Source organism: Lactuca serriola, chromosome 7 (assembly GCF_051521515.1).
Source record: "Lactuca serriola cultivar US96UC23 chromosome 7, Lser_US96UC23_V15, whole genome shotgun sequence".
NCBI lineage: Eukaryota > Viridiplantae > Streptophyta > Magnoliopsida > Asterales > Asteraceae > Lactuca > Lactuca serriola.
Genome location: NC_136414.1, coordinates 126,182,246 through 126,198,903, shown reverse-complemented (window position 1 = coordinate 126,198,903; position 16,658 = coordinate 126,182,246). Strand labels below are relative to the sequence as shown.

General features: G+C 35.2%; 1 non-coding gene across 1 annotated transcript; it reads left to right on the top strand.

Annotated features, from left to right (window-relative positions):
- The first annotated feature begins 2,612 nt into the window (after window positions 1-2,612).
- On the top strand, window positions 2,613-2,719 carry LOC145065131 (small nucleolar RNA R71). The gene has a single exon (XR_013688281.1). It is a non-coding gene; the product is annotated as a small nucleolar RNA R71 (small nucleolar RNA).
- Window positions 2,720-16,658: the final 13,939 nt, after the last annotated feature.

Below are 16,658 nucleotides of genomic sequence, written 5' to 3'. Positions count from 1 at the left end.
CACTTCATGGATTTTATCACGAGTGATCATGAGATGATAATATCTTATATTCTTCAAACCTAGATATATGAGTTGTTACTATGAGTTGGTTGTACATTGATTGCACGAAAACGCATTCGGTAACTCGATGTTATAAAACGTGCCTTTGTGTATGATTCAACAAGTAGTAGAACAAGCCATATGAGTCGAAGTTTATCCATTCCTTTTACCTTCGGGGATAAAAGCGATATCTGTGGGCCCCTCGATGATTTAATGATGATACATGTGAGTGCTTGGCCAAGCCAGGACTGATTTGATTTGTTCAATCAGTCATTCATCATGAATCGGAAATCGGGAAACAACAAATGGACAGAGAGAATGATTATAATCCATGTCTCAGTCCATATGATATCTAGAATGGAGGAATATATGATCCCTTATCTAATGGACAAGTTCGTTGACAAGATCAGAGTTCGACAGCGGCTTTAAGAGCTACGATTGCCAGTTAGGTTTTGAAGTCATACTCAATAATAGTTTTAGACTTATCCAAGTGGGAGACTTTTGGATTAATGTCTAAGTCCATAACTATATTTGGTATGTACTTGACCCGACCCGGCATGGTCCATTTGGGTTGCACTTCACCGGCACAATTTATATGGATAGTATTTTGAGAATAGTATATTTATGATTTATATTAATATATTATAAGTTCTAATATATTAATATAATCATATTATTTAATTAGTATTGATCAAGAATTAATTTATAATTAATTAAGTGATCAAAATGAACTAATTAAATATGGACTCTTAGATATATATGTGTAGTGGGCCAAGTTCATTTAGGTTGGGCTAAGTCTTCATGGATAGTCCATGGAGCTTTAACCCATGGATCCTAGGAAATGAAAGGTCATGGGTATTAGGGTTTAACCCTAATCCTCCACACTATATAAAGATGTCCTTGGTTGGTGAAATGGGCACTAGTGTGGGTACACTAAGAAGGCTAGCCAATTTCACTAGAGAGAACCAAGTATCCATATTCTCTAAAGTCTTCCAAGGTGTTTTGGTGATTTGTGATTCCATTTGAGGCTTCCACACTATTGGGGCTAAGCTCTTAAAGCTTGAAGACATCAAGCTACACCAAAAGGTATGTCATCTAACTAGTCTTTGTAGTATAGTTACCTCATAGTATGCTAGTTAGGATTAAAGCCTTGGAAAGTTCTTATTTGCATGTATAATAGAGAAAACATAGATCCAAGGTTTATAGGGTTGCATGTACACCATAGGAGTGTTAGAATGCTCAAAACCCAACATGAATATGGCATCAAATTTATGCTAGCCCCAGAATCAGCTAAAGCATAAGTCTTCAAATTGTTTCCAAACTCACATGGAAGAGTGAGGCGTCCAGGATCTCCCATCTTCTTAGGTATATCTCCAATACAACTCTTGAACTTTGCTTAATAAGAATAACCTTGGAATTTTTCTTCAACTGCTGATGAGTGTCTATAAGATCTTAAAGGAACTTTGCATACTCTAGAATTTTGGATAATGACTCAATAAAAGGAGTATTAATAGGAATACCCTTCACTTGCTTGATAAACTACAAATGTTCCTTTTCCAGTGGACTGAGATTAGCTCGAGACGGGAATGGTAAAGGTGGATTATAATCCGAAACAGTTATAGAAATTTTATGTTCAGACTGAGCCCACGACGTGAGCATAACGGGCTCACGTCGTGAATCTGGTGCTTCAGCAACATCTTCGATCCCAAGCTTCGACTTCTTTGGCTTTGGTCTGGATGTCTCTAGCTCCTCCTCTAGTGCTTCTAAGAACTCAGAGATAGCTTCTTCTTCGGTCTTAATCATCATAACATGGGATTGAGCATTATTTTTGGGAAATTGTAAGGATAATTTTTTGTTCACCAAAGTAGTTAGTTGACCAACTTGGCCTTCTAGATTATTGATCAATGCTTGATGATTTCTTAATGAGGCTTGCTGGTCAATCATCATTGTGTGTTGTTCTTTCATCATTTTCATGTGTTCCTTTAACATTACATCAGTATCATCATGCCTTTTCTAGGAAGCTTCCATAAACCGGGTCAAAATGTTTTCCAAATCTACTTTCTTCTCGGCTGGTGGTTGCTCTTTTTGGTAAAACCTTCGGCCTGTCTGCTTATATTTCTCTTCCTTTTGCCTCTTGTACTCATCGTATGGCAGCCACTCCTTCTTTGGTTTTCTGCAATCCTCGTCATACTTGTCCCCACTCGAGTAGCAAACTTGAGCTTTTTTATACCCGTTATCATCTAAGCTGCAATCCTTAGTCAAGTGTGGACCATTACATCTTTTGCATCCAAATCTTATAGCATGTATCGATTGGTCCATTTTTGTCATCCTCCTATCCATTATATGAAGCATGGCCATCACAGCAGCCAAGTCTACAAAACTTTCAACCCCTTTTTCTTTTTACTCCCTCACTTCTCGGATTGTGATACTCACGAGAATGCTTTGCAAATTCTTCCACTAACTCCTTAACTTCCCCTAGATTTTTCTTGGTAAGTAGTCCTTGAGAATCAAGGAGTTGTCTCGTCATGACATTAACACCATCATAGAAGATCGACACTTCATGTTGTATATTGAGGTCATTTTGAGGACAATTTCTCAACAATCCATTATAGCACTCCCATGCCTCATAAAGTGACTCAATCGGATTTTGCTCAAAATTTGCTATTGCCTTTTTGAGTTTAGCTATCTTGGAAGGTGAACAAAAATGATCTAAAAATTGTTCGCGTATTTGGGCCCAATTAGTGATTGCACCAGGTGGTAGTGCCTTTAGCCAATCTTTAGCAACTCCTTTAAAATTGACTGGTAGCATCCTTAGCAAGACTGTCTCTCTTGGAACATTTGGAATATTGAAATAATATTCTATGTCATTTACTTCATCCAAATGCTTGTAAGCATCCTCTTCATCCTTTCCAAAAGATAGCACTTCCCTAAGTGCAGCAAGGATGTGTCCTTTCAGTTCAAATGGGGCAGTTGCAGGAATTGCAGGTTGTATAAGACCAAGAGCAGCATCATCTCAAATACGCTTCTTGTAAGCTCCCATGGACATATCCGCAATATCTGCCATTTCATTATCAGACTCGTCTTCGGATTCACTTCTATGTAATGCGAATTCAGGCTCGGTATCGTATTCGGTATCATTTAGGTTTGGATCTTGCTCAAAGATTTCTATCTTGCTTTTTTCCTTTGATGATGTACTCGACTTTGCCACTTTCTTTTCAGATTTCTTTGTAAAGACATATTTGAATTCTTGTAAGGGTGTCTTCTTTGGTGTTTGATCTTCTTTCACGTTCTTATCCTTCTTTTTGTGAAGGGCCGACTCTGGATCTTCAAGTGGTGGCACCAAAGGTGTATTAGAACCTCTGGTCAATAACTCCTACAAAATAAACAAATATAAAAACGTAAAACTGAACTAAAATAGAAAAACAAACTAAAAAAAGAAAACTAGAAATCACTGTATTCACGTCGTAAGACAATAAAGCTCATGTCGTGAGTTCAGTACTAAAATAAGAGAAACTGAAAAATAACTTTTTGCGGGTTTTACACCCAAAAAAAAAGGATCGATTACTTTAAAGCAAATAAATCAACAATTAAATAAGCCGTTCCCCGGCAACGGCGCCAAAAACTTAATGCCTGCAAATAGCTACACCTAATTTTATATGTATAGTCTAACTAACTTAACTAACTAAATTGCACCTAGGAAGTGTACCCAGTTAAATTATAGAATAGTTTGAGTAAATCGGGTGTCGATCACAGGGAACGGTGTTAACTAATTAATCTATTTACTACTTAATTAACCTAATTATTAAAAAAGAAAAGAGATTTATCTAATTTTGCAAGTTTAGATGAACTTAATTCTTTAACACAAATTCAATCAGAAACAAAACACTTCTGTTAGTTCGAATCCACTTTCCCTCAATGGTTTATAAATTACCTATGACAATTACTGTTGGTACCAATTAAGATAGTATTAGCAATTTAGTTCTAAATCTACTAACATTAATTAATTCATGTAGTCTATGTATGGTCACAAAATAGTTAACACAGAATCAATTATTGAATAAGATTGGAGCCATGTAAGATTGATTCGGAAAACACACTTATGGTCATAATATGAGTTCTCTAGCACAGCTTAATTCACTGATCCAATTACATATCTAAGATTGGTTTGATCTTAGCTTTAATAAACTAGTGTTCACTGAATTAGTAGGTATTCAAATTCATGCATATTTGTATTCACTAACTACACAGAACAAGAATTTAAAGCAATTAAATTTTAAATTAAGAATTTTAGGTAAAATCAATCAACACAAGCACATTACCAACAAGTAAAGTCAAATCTAATGCATTAAAACCATGAGTTCCAGCTTCATCTAGCTAGCAGAAGCAGTTGGATTTAGCTGGACATATTAGCAAATAAACAAGCTCAAGTTATATTCAAAGACATGTTTAAAAGTACCAAAATATGAATCAAATTATGAACTTCTTCTTCCTTGGTGTTAAAACCGACTTCCAAGCCTTATTTTCCTCTGATTTTTCACTTCTGGAACCTCTCTAAGCCAGCCAAAACTCCTCCAAGTTGTAATGGAAAAGGATATATATAGTTTCTGATTTTGCCACGTTCACGTCGTGAGAAATAATGTCTCACGTCGTGAATACGAGTACGTGTTTGAGAAGGACTCTTCCTTCCGTCGCCTATCTTCTAGAATACTCCAACTCACGTCGCGAATCTAGATACCTCACGACGTGAATATAGCAGATTTCGTGGGTTTCTTCTTTATTCATTCTCCAAGCCTCCAAAGTTCTATGTTTTGACAATTTTAGTCCCTTTCTTCAAAAATGCTTCTATTTTGTTGTAGAATATAAATTAAGCTTATAAGTACCATTATTCAATGCTAATAACCAAAATATTAATAAAAATGTGAATAAATATTGCCTAAAAATATGTATAAATATGGCAATATCACCCAGGGACCTCATTGGATGAGCTGGACGAAAATCACTTGGTCAAGCCCAAGGAATTTTTTTCCAAGCCCCTTGAATGAGGGGAATAGGTTGCTTGGTCACCAAGCAAAGGGATTTAGGGTTTCCTCCTTAAATACTAGCTTTGGCACCAAGCTATCTCGACTATATATAGGGCCATAGCCCTTCACAAATTCGGCCTCCTCCTCATTAGAAGCTTTGGATGAAAATCTTTCTCCCCTCTTCTCTCTCATCCTCTTGCTTGTGTTGGGTATGATTCCGATAGAGGCACAACAATTATGGTGCTCGCATCAAAAGGATCAACATGAATGCTTCTTTCTTATTTACTACGATAACAATCAAGGTATATAATCCTTAACCCTAATTTGGTATTTTCAAAAATAGCCTAGTGTTATTAGCGTTTTCTTTTGATGTTCATAGTTATAGATTCAATAGAGAAAACATAGATCTTTATTAGGGTTGCATGTACACTTAAGAGTTTAAGTTTGTTTTTTTTTTTTTTTTTTTTGCATAAAACCCATCAGTGATATCAGAGGTTGGCTTATTTTCTATTGAATTTTCTATAATGGTTGAAATGATCAAATTAAGGTTTATGTAAATTAATCCCTCTTGGCCAAGAATTTCGAAAATAGGTGTCTTAGACCCGAAGTTTCAAAATAAATTGGTAAGGGATGAAACCCTTACCTTTCCTCCTAAGTAATCGATTTTGGGTAAGGGTTTCTTGCCTCAAATTTGGACAAGGGACTAGGGTTTTAAGAACCCTAGCCTCCACCCTCTTGTTTTTTAAAATAAGGGCTAGGGTTTGGAAACCCTTGCCTTCCTCCCCAAGATTTCGAAGTAGGTAAGGGTTTTGAGAGTTTCCTTATTTGATAATTGTTATTTTATTTGATTAAAATCAATAATTACAAATTTCGAATCCTTAATTGATTTAATTTATTTAATTGTTAATAATTAATCATTTATTTTAAATTTAATTAATTGAATATTAATTTTAATATTTAAAATATAAACCTTAGTATTTTGATAAGTTTAAAATACACCTTATATTACATGTAAAATTAAAAAATTGGTTATTATTATATGTATAAGAATAAGTTAGTCGAACCGCTAGTATGCCTCATTCACGAAGTCATACAATAAGGGGAGTTTAAGGAAGCGGCCTATAAAATGCCCTCGATTAGGTATCCATTCTTATCCACCGCTCTCTTGTATGGTGGATGGTTGTTAGCCGAACGAGTTTGATAGGACAATTAGTTCTCATGAATAAGTATAATGTGATTAAAAAGTAACTAAACTATTTTAGTTGAAACCAAATATTAGTTGCTTTAGGAAAAATGCGAATTTGTATGCTAACCCATGAAATTGCACATTATACCTTATAGTAGTTAGTGGAGTGTGTGTGGTTAACCGGCACACTAATAGTGACTATATAGAGTAACAATGTGCATCTTGAAAATTTGTTGGATTAGTGTCTAAGCTCGTAACCATATTTGTCAAGTACTTGACCCGGTTGTGCATGGTCCTTTTGGGTTGCCTTCATCAGAGCAACTTGACTGGAGAAATAATAGAGAAAGAGGTTATTATGATTTATTAATATGTTATAAGAATAATACAATAAACGAGAAATCATATTTGTTTAATTAATATTGGTCAATAATTAATTAAGAATTAATTTAGTGATCAAGTCTAATTAATTAAACAAGAGGGGCTGAATTGTAATTATGTGATAGTTACAAAATAGGGTAATGGTTATCCTAGATATAGGTTGGACTAACTCAAGGCTTATATTATTGTTACTTGGTGGGCAAGCAACTAGATAAGGATAAGGACTGAAACCCTAATCTCTACACCTATATAAACACCTTTTTGGCACATGAATTCGTCCATGCCTTCCAAAGGGTTCTTAGGGCCGATTTCATACCTCCTCCCACTCTCTCTTTTCTCTCCATTTGCTCATGGTGTTTGTGAGCCATTAGAGGTACTACACTTATGGTACTTGCTTTCAAGACTTAGGGTTTGAAGATTTGAGTTGTTATTACAATATAACAACAAGAGGTATGTGATCTAATCTTCTATGTGTATTTCGAAAATACTAGGGCATATTAGTGTTTCTTTATGTGTTCATAATGTTGTGTATCTAATAGTGAAAACATAGATCCAATTCTAGGGTTGCATGCACACATAGGATTGTTTGTACAAAACTCATCAGTGGTATCAGAGCCTTTGGTTAACTTGTTTTCAATTAGTATTGTACAATTATATGAACTTGACATATTAGGGTTTATAGCCAATAAACCCTAGGAGGCAAGAATTTCAAGATTAGGGTTTCTAAACCCTAAATTTGCGAAAATTATGAAAGGGTTTTTTAAATCCTTTCCTTTGGTTCAAGATTTCGAAATCTAGGGTTTGCAAACCTTAGGATTTTCGAGATTAGCCTTCTTCCCCAAGATAAGATCCTAAATTTTAGGGATTTGGATTATCCTATATCTTGTAACTATCCTTTAATGGTTATATATGGTAATTAAAGACTTTGAATTATCCTATCCCATGATTTTCGAAATTTAGAGGAATTAAAAGGATTAGGATAAATTAATTGTTTAATTGGTAATTATCCTTCAAGATTTAATTAATCCCTTATGATATAATAATTTAAATTAATAGTTTAATTCAAGATAATTATTAAATCAAGAGTTTTAATATTTAAAATTTTATTTTAAATAGTCTTAAATTTCGAAAATTTTAAAGTGAGATTAAAACCTAATTGTTTTGAAAAGTTTCAAAACTTGCCCTCAAGATTTGGAATTTAAATTGTTTGATTAAAAGTTTAATTTTGAAAAATGTGAAATTCTAAAACCCTAATTTTGAAAAAGTTCAAATTACACCCTTATGGTTTTATTAAATTAATTAAGTGTATAATTAAAAGAGAGTTAATAAATCCATAATGATGAGGTTTATATTTTATTAAAAGTGTAATTTATAAAATTTTAAACCACCTAGTATTTTAAAAGTGTAAAATACACCCTTATACTATGTATAACATTAAAAGTCTAATATTATATATGTATAACTAAAATGCTAGTCTTACCGTTAGTAGGCCTTATTTACAAAGTTGATCTATAAGGGGGGTATAAGGTTATGGCCTATAAAATGGCCGTTTAATGGATATGCACTCTTACCCACCGCTTCCTTGATTGGTGGAGGGTCGTTAGCCGAACGGGTAGGATAGGGAAATCCTTTCTTCATTAATAAGTATAATGAATCTATGTAAAGTAACTAAACGCTTTTACAAATTCCCAATCCTAGTTACTTTAGGCAAAAGTGAAATTGATGCAATCCCATGAAATTACACTGTGTACCCTTGCTAAGACATTAGTGGAGCGCGTGTGGTTAACCGGCACACTAATTGGGTTCTAAGCAAAGGTAGCAAAGGGTGACTCAATGTTTGTCATAGTTTGATGGAGTGTGTGTGGTTTACCGGCACATTGAATAGGTGACTGTAACAATAAGGGCACCATGTAGAATTGCATGGTTATTCACACCCACTTTGTGATCCTCGGCATCCCAGTCATAAAAGAGAGGGGTATATCAAGATTTAAACATGCAATTGAAAAGTTCAATGAATCTCAAAGGAAATCTAGGAATTCTTAATACATTTAAACTTAAGCCTTTATGTTTTTCATGGTGAAGAATTAGTGAATCGTCATTCACTTACCTCCAAATTATTTGCATGTTGGATTACGGCATCCCTCTTCTAATGTGTAAATAATGTTGTTGGATCCTATCCTTAATGTCTCATTTGGGTGTTTCATTAAGGATTCAATCAACTAACTTTAAATTTCTCCCGTTTTGTAGATTTCTGATTCTAACCGTGGTCTTCCCGAATCCCAAGGAAAAGTTATTCCTGTTGAAAGTGAAAGCTTGTTCCAAAGTGAAGGATCAATGTGGACTAGCTTGATTTCACTTCCTCCTCCTCCTCCCGTTGTTCTCCCTGACCCACAAGAACGAGGATTTGAAAGGTTCAAGATCAGCGAAACCCAATTGGCAATGGAACATGAAGATGGTAAACCCGTGTGTGCTCACATCCTAAGGATGAAATTACACATTGATAGGTTGATTATGTTAGGTGCGTCTTTCCCCAATAGGTTGGCTGTGGACTGGGTTCTTCAGTCAATCCCTAAATCATATGATAAGTTCATAAGAGATTATTATATGATGGATCTTGACGCGGCCCTCATTGACTTAACTTACATGCTTATTGTTGCTGAATCAGAAATGATTTGGCGAAGTAATGGAGCATATTTGTCTGATAATTCAACCAACCATGCTTCCGTGGACACTCTAGAAGAACCCACCTGTTTCTGCTGCCAAGAGAAGGGGCAATGGATATGAAGCTACCCAAAGGACCTGAAGAGTCTAAGAGATGGGAGAGTCAAATAGTATGGCTCTACTTCAGGTATAAAATCCACTATCTAACTCCATTTCAATTCCTATTCTTTATACATAATGTGATAAGATTACATTTGCATGTTTTGCAGGATTAGAGAAAAGAGAGGAAGTTTGATGGAAGAGCAAGATGAGTCTGATCATGAAGAAATGGATTACGATCGCATGGATTCGAAGATCAGACTTTGAGCTTAGGAAGTTATGATAGATTTGTTAGGAGTATTTGATTACATAGTTTTTCATTCGAATTTTGCATTGTAAGGACACGTTTTCTACTGCTTTTATGGATAAAATTAATTTTTGTTGTTATCCTTACAATGGTGTATATGAAAAATTGATGTTTGTGTACTTCTATTATTAGTAAAATGGATTTGATTCTTGATTAGGTTATTTGTGGAAGTGTCAAGAGTTTACCAAATAGGGAGAGTTTCTCATCGCCCAAGTTTCAAGTGGATAGGAACTTGGAATCGTATAAAAAGTATTATATGATGAATGGAAACTTTCACATTTGGGAAATTTGGACTAATTCCTTGACAAAGTGTCAATTGAAGGACTAGGAGATCAAATACATTAGGTCGTACGTTGATCAAGTCTACCACAAGTGTAACAAAGATATTCTTCATGATTTACTAAAGTTTAGTGAACATGGTTATACCTATAAGATTGAGTATAATTCTAAGTTGATTAAAAGAGTTTCAATCAATAGCAAAACAAATAAGAAGAATCAAGTAGACAGAAAGATAAAAGTTTCTCTATTCTAAGAAGAAGGGAGAGTACATTTTATTATATTTTATGATAAGTCTTAATGATTAAGAACCTTATCTCAATTGATCCTCTAAGTGAGTCTTAGTACAATTTGTATGTCTAAAAAGAGGAATCGAGAATTGTGGAAATGGTTAAATCAGGAAGTCAATCATACTTCGTTCCAACATCAAGTCTTAGAGTTATACTCCAAGATTGTGAATTGACTGACAAGTCTTACGAAGGTTTATAACATTCATCAAATGTGGAATTTGGAAAAAGGATTTTCTTATTCTTGCACATTTGAAATTGGTAAGTTGTGATGTCTTGGATAAGACGAAAAGCAACTAGGACCAATTATGTGAAGTGTTTGTCTAGATAAAAGCTACACTAACTCTTGAATATTTGTTTGTCAAGAAATGTTACTTGACAAGAGAATCTTATATGTCAAGGAGTTAGTGGGAGTCTTAATGGTCTTGAAAGGTTTCAAGCAAGGTTTTGAAAACCGGACCGGACATCGAACCAGACGTCTTAGTGGTTCGATGGTTCAATTGGTTCGACCGGTTGGACCGGTCCCAAAAACCGGAAAAACCGGATATATATATATATATATATATATATATATATATATGTGTGTGTGTGTGTGTGTGTGTGTGTGTGTGTTATATGTACATATTATATTAAATATATGTAATATGTGTGTTTTTTAAATATATGAAGTGCATACGTAGTTGTGTAAAAAAACAAATATAATATTCATGTGTTGTGTAAAAACAAATAGTGTAAACATATTTAATATGTGTAAATTGTAAAAGAACGTTGAAATATTGAGGCATCCCAAATTGTAAAAGAAAATGGAAGTATTGAGCATCCCACAGCGATGGGTGAAACAAAAACAGAAGGTAAACTCCATCTATAAAAGGGAGTATTATCCGTGCCAGTTTAATCCCATATAGCCTCGTTTCAATTGGCTGGCTCCTTTGAGCTCGCTCGCTCTTTTGAGCTAGATATGAGAGCCAATGCTTTGCAATAAACCGGTTTTTTTCCGGTTGAACCAAACCGGTTTTTTCCGGTTCTCATCAAAACCGGTGGTTTTTAACGGTTTGATTGGCAGCCGGTTTTTGGTTGATAAAAAACCGGTGACCTTACCGGTTCCCGGTTGAACCGGTCGAACCGGCCGGTCCGGTCCGGTTTTCAAAACACTGGTTTCAAGAACAAATCAAGAATAAACCTTATCAATCATCCCTAGCACACGACTTGAGGTTTACAACCTATTGTGTTGACACTAATATTGTTTCTGTGCCATTCCAATTGAGTTAATTATGCATGTGAGTTCTATGAGTTCTCAATGGGTTGTATAGGGGCAAGGCACCTTTTTCAATGGAAAGTACATTGAAATGAAGGGGTGGGTTGTTCAAAACTTGGAAGTAATGGTGGGACCCTAGATGGCAAGAAATTAAGAAGAACAAGTTCTATCCATAAGAAGTTTGAATTTGTCACTAACATTATCTTGTGATTATGGTTATGACGAATTCACATGGATGGGAATGTATACACCACAAAATCTAAGTGTCATAAGGTTTCTCTCATTCATGAAAATGGTTGTGAGTAAATGCTTTCACTAAGAGAGATTTTGAAGGTAGCATTATGTGATTTGGGTTTCTCAAATTCAACTATGATTACGGCATACCTCTTCATAGTTCGAATTGTGGGAAATGGCAAATGGGTCTGAACATTTTAGACTTATTAATATGAGTCCTAGAATCGTTTAGAAATATACATATGAGTTGTCCAAGGAAAAGTGTATGAGTTTGAGAAGCTTAGATAAAGTCTTATCAAAGCATCTAGTATTAGAAATATGAACTTAAGAAATTGTTTTCTAGAAGTTCAGTTAATTTCTGAATACATGTCGAAGCTAGTGGGAGCATAAGTGTTATGCTAGTAAAGAAATAATCATCATGTAAGTGGGAGCATGATTATTATGGTAAGTATTGCTAGTTAGCAATATTAATTATAGAAAACAAGAGTTATACTTTGCAAATTCGTCAGGGTTGAAAAGTTGTTTTGCTATAATTAAGGGAGAGAATATTATGCTTCATTTCAAATCTAAAGGCTTAGATTGTGGAATGTTAATAAATTTAGTCAAGGATACATAGTGTGTTCTCAAATTTCGATTATGATTAAGGTATTCCTCTTCATAGTTCGAATAGTGAGAACGTGACATATAAAATATTATGATAGAAGATTGATAAACTATCATATCTTTATGTAAGACATTATGCATCATGTCCCATACACTTCGGGTATAGGAATAATTGCATATGCTATAATATTTGACCATTCTAAAATTTTCCAAATGTCTAGCGCATTAAGAAGGAAAAAGGACAAGAATCGGTTTTGATTAAGATAATTAAACAACTATCAAAGGACGATCTAAAGTTCGCTGAGGATTGGTCACTTGTGAGTAGTTGGAAGTATGGTATTGAATGGATCATATCGACATTATGTTGGAATAGTGTCTAAGGCTGCAACTATATTAGGCAAGTATTTCATCCGATTGTGCATGGTCCTTTTGGGTTGCCTTCACTATAGCAACTTGACAGGATGATTTATTATGAGAGAATAAATATTATTAATATATTATGAGAATAATATAAGGAATAATAATATTGTTATTTGATTAATATAAGTCATTAATTAATTAGTATTAATTTGGTGACTTAAAGAGATTAATTAAATAAGAGGGTATAAACTGTCAATTTTTTGATAGTTACACTTTAGACTGTAAATCCTTAAGGGATAAGCGATGGACGGATTCTAGGGCTTAGGATAGCTCAAAATCGTCCAAGGCTTATCTAAGGTAAGGATTTGGATTTCTTTAAGGAAAGATTATCCAACTAGGGTTTAAAGGTGAAACCCTAAGGAGTCTACAAGTATAAATAGATCCCTTGAGCAAGGGAAATTGGCATCACTTCAAAAGAAGAGAACCCCTGGCCAATTTCTTCCTAACCTCTCTCTAAAATCATCCTCTTTGCTAGTTGGTGTTTGTAAGTCATTAGAGGAGTGACAATTGTGACTCTAGAGCTCCAAGACAACAAGATCAAAACAAGATATTTAAAGGTAAACTTCTAGATCTGATTTTGTATTGTTCTTATACCTAATTAGTCATTAGAAGTATTGGATTCAAAGCATGTTTAATTAGAAAGCCTAGATCCAAGCATTAGGGTTTTGCATGCGCACATAGGAAAGTTCTTATGGCTAAAACCCATCATCGGTATCAGAGCCTAGATTGGTTTCTATTAAATTGTTGCTTGTTTGTTTGAATCTTGTTTGCAAAATTCGAATTTTGTGTTTCTGTGTCATGAACTCGACGAGTCCCATGGTGGACTCGACGAGTTGGCCTGACTCGACGAGTTCAAGCGTCAGGAAGGGCCAGATTCGGGATTTTTTCATATTTATCTTATGGAAACTTGCCTTTATCATATTAGATCAACCTTAATTCGATTTTCTGATATAGATGACTATAATCTTGATGTAATTAAAGATATTTATCAACTAATAAAATATTTAATTTCCTTATGTGATAATTAATTATTTATTTTGATTAAATTGGTAATTATCTTGCAAGAAATCTTTAAATAAATCAAATATGGATAATTGTGGAATTAATTGTTAATAAAGATTATTTGTTATTTGATCCTCCATGTTTTAAATGTTTAAAACTTGTCCTCAAGTTTTGAAATTTATGTTTTGTGATTAAAAGTTTTAATTTAGACAATTTAAATTTCAAACCCTAGATTTTTAAAAGTATAAAATACAACCCTATACTAATATAATACTACAAGATTAATATATATATATATATATATATATATATATGTATGTATGTATGTATAACTAAAATGCTAGTCTTACCATTAGTAGGCCTCATTCACGAAGCCGATGTATAAGGTGGGTATAAGGTTGCGGCCTATAAAATGGCGCTTAATGGGTGTACACTCACATCCACCGCTTGCTTGATCGGTGGAGGGTCGTTAGCCGAATGGGTAGGATAGGGAAGCCTCATCCTCTCATTAAAAGTATAATATGAAATACAAAGTAACTACATGTTTTTAAAATTTCCCAATCTTAGTTACTTTAGGAAAAGTGAATTGATGCAATCCCATGAAATTACACTTTGCACCCTTGCTAAGAAGTTAGTGGAGCGTGTGTGGTTTACCGGCACACTAATTGGTTCTAAGCAAAGGTGGCAAAGGGTGATTCATTGTTTATCATAGTTCGATGGAGCGTGTGTGGTTTACCGGCACATCGAATAGGTGATCGTTACAATGAAGGCACCATGTGAATTTGCATGGTAATTCACACCCGCTTTGTGATCCTCGGTATCCCAGTCACAAACAAGAGGGGCATATCGAGGTTTAAACATGCCATTGAATAGTTTCAATGAATCTCATCTGAACCTAGGAATTCTCAATACATTTAGGACTTAAAGTTATGTTTTTATGGTGGAGAATTAGTGAATCGTCATTCACTTACCTTCATATTATTTGCATGTTAGATTATGGCATCCCTTTTCTAATATGTAAATATTGTTGTTGGATCCTAGCCCTAATTTTTCTTATTGGGTGATAATTAGGGATTCATATTCTAATCTATCTTTGTCCTTTCTATTTGTAGATGTCGAACGCAAACAACGCTACTGCTAGTTCTTTCACATTGATGAGCCTTTTTCAAAAGGTCACTTTCGATCGGACGAACTTTAGCGAATGGATAAGATACATTCGCACCATTGCTCGCTATGAGGATAAGGAGTATGTCCTCGATGAGAAGCTCAAGAAAATTAACCCTGAAATCGCTACTCCGGCTGAAATGACCGCTTTTGAAACTCATGAGCACGATGCAACGAAGGTACATTGCATCATGATAGCCACCATGAACTCCGAATTCCAAAAGTCCTATGAGGACATGTACCCGTACGAGATGCATCAAGACTTATTCGAGAGATACCACCAAAACGCGAGACAAGAGCGTTATGAGATTTTCACTAACATGATTTCCGCTAAGATGGGTCATGGAGAGTCTCTTACCGTGCACCTGCAAAAGATGCAAAGGTATGTCGACCGTCTTCGCAAGTTGAATGTTGACTTTGAGGAAGACGTGGCGATCGACATGGTGCTTCACTCTTTGCCTCCAAGCTATAATCAATTTAGGATGACCTACCACATGAACAAAGAAGAGGTCACCCTAAGCAAACTCCAAGGTCTCGTGAGGGTCGCTAAGAGCAACTTCAAGGACAAGTTTGTTGCACCAACTCCCAATCCGCCCGCTGCTCCTGTCTTGGCCATTGGACAAGGAAAGGAAAAGAAGAGAAAGGCTTCGTCTAAGAACTATCATAAGGTTAAAAGATGGTGCCTCTTCTAGTGGGACCAAAGTTGATCCTGCTAAACCCTGCCCTAACTCGAAGGAGGCAGAGTGCCACCACTTAAGATAGGACATTGGAAGAGAAGCTGCCCAGAGTACCTGCAAGCCATCAAGGAGGGAAAGATCAAGCCGTCTTTCGTAGGTATATACACAATCAAATCTAACGATTCATCTCATGCTATTTCTTGGGTTCTTGATACCGGTTGTGGTTACCACATTTGTTCTAATGTGCAGGGACTAAGAAGAAATAGGGATGTGGAGGCTGGAAGAATAAATCTAATCATGGGGAACAAAAGATCGTCGCCTGTGACCAAGATTGGAGTGTATTCTTTAGTGCTTAGGAATGGTTTAAGTTTAGATTTGAACAATTGTTACTATTCGCTAGAAATGGCTAGAAACATCATTTCATTTCATGGTTTGTTTAGACAAGGTTTTAGATTTTCTTTTAATAATGAGAATGGTTCTATTTTGGCTTATCTAAATGGTGTCTTTTATTTTGAAGATATACCATGTAATGGAATATATGAAACTGTTATGATTGTTGATAACTTAGGAAATGATGTTTTGAACATAGATTCTTCCAATAGTATGGATAGAGCATCCTTGTGGCATTGTCATCTTGGATATGTCAACAAGAAGCGCATAGCCCAACTCCAAAAGGATGGAGTGTTGGAGTCATTCGACCTTAGGGAAGATGACACGTGCGAGTCTTGTTTACTTGGAAAGATGACTAAGTCACCCTTCACAAGTACGTGTGAAAGGGGTGAGGGTCTATTGGACCTAATACATACCGATGTATGTGGACCATTTAGATCAACCACGAAGGATGGGAACCGCTTCTACGTGACTTTTACCGATGACTATAGTAGATATGGGTATATCTATTTGATCAAGCAAAAGTCAAAAACTTTTGAAAAGTTCAAAGAGTTCAAGAATGAAGTGGAGAATCAATTGGGCAGGAAAATCAAGATGCTTTGATCCGATCGAGGAGGAGAGTACCTAAGTCTTGAATTCCACAATTATCTCAAGGAGTG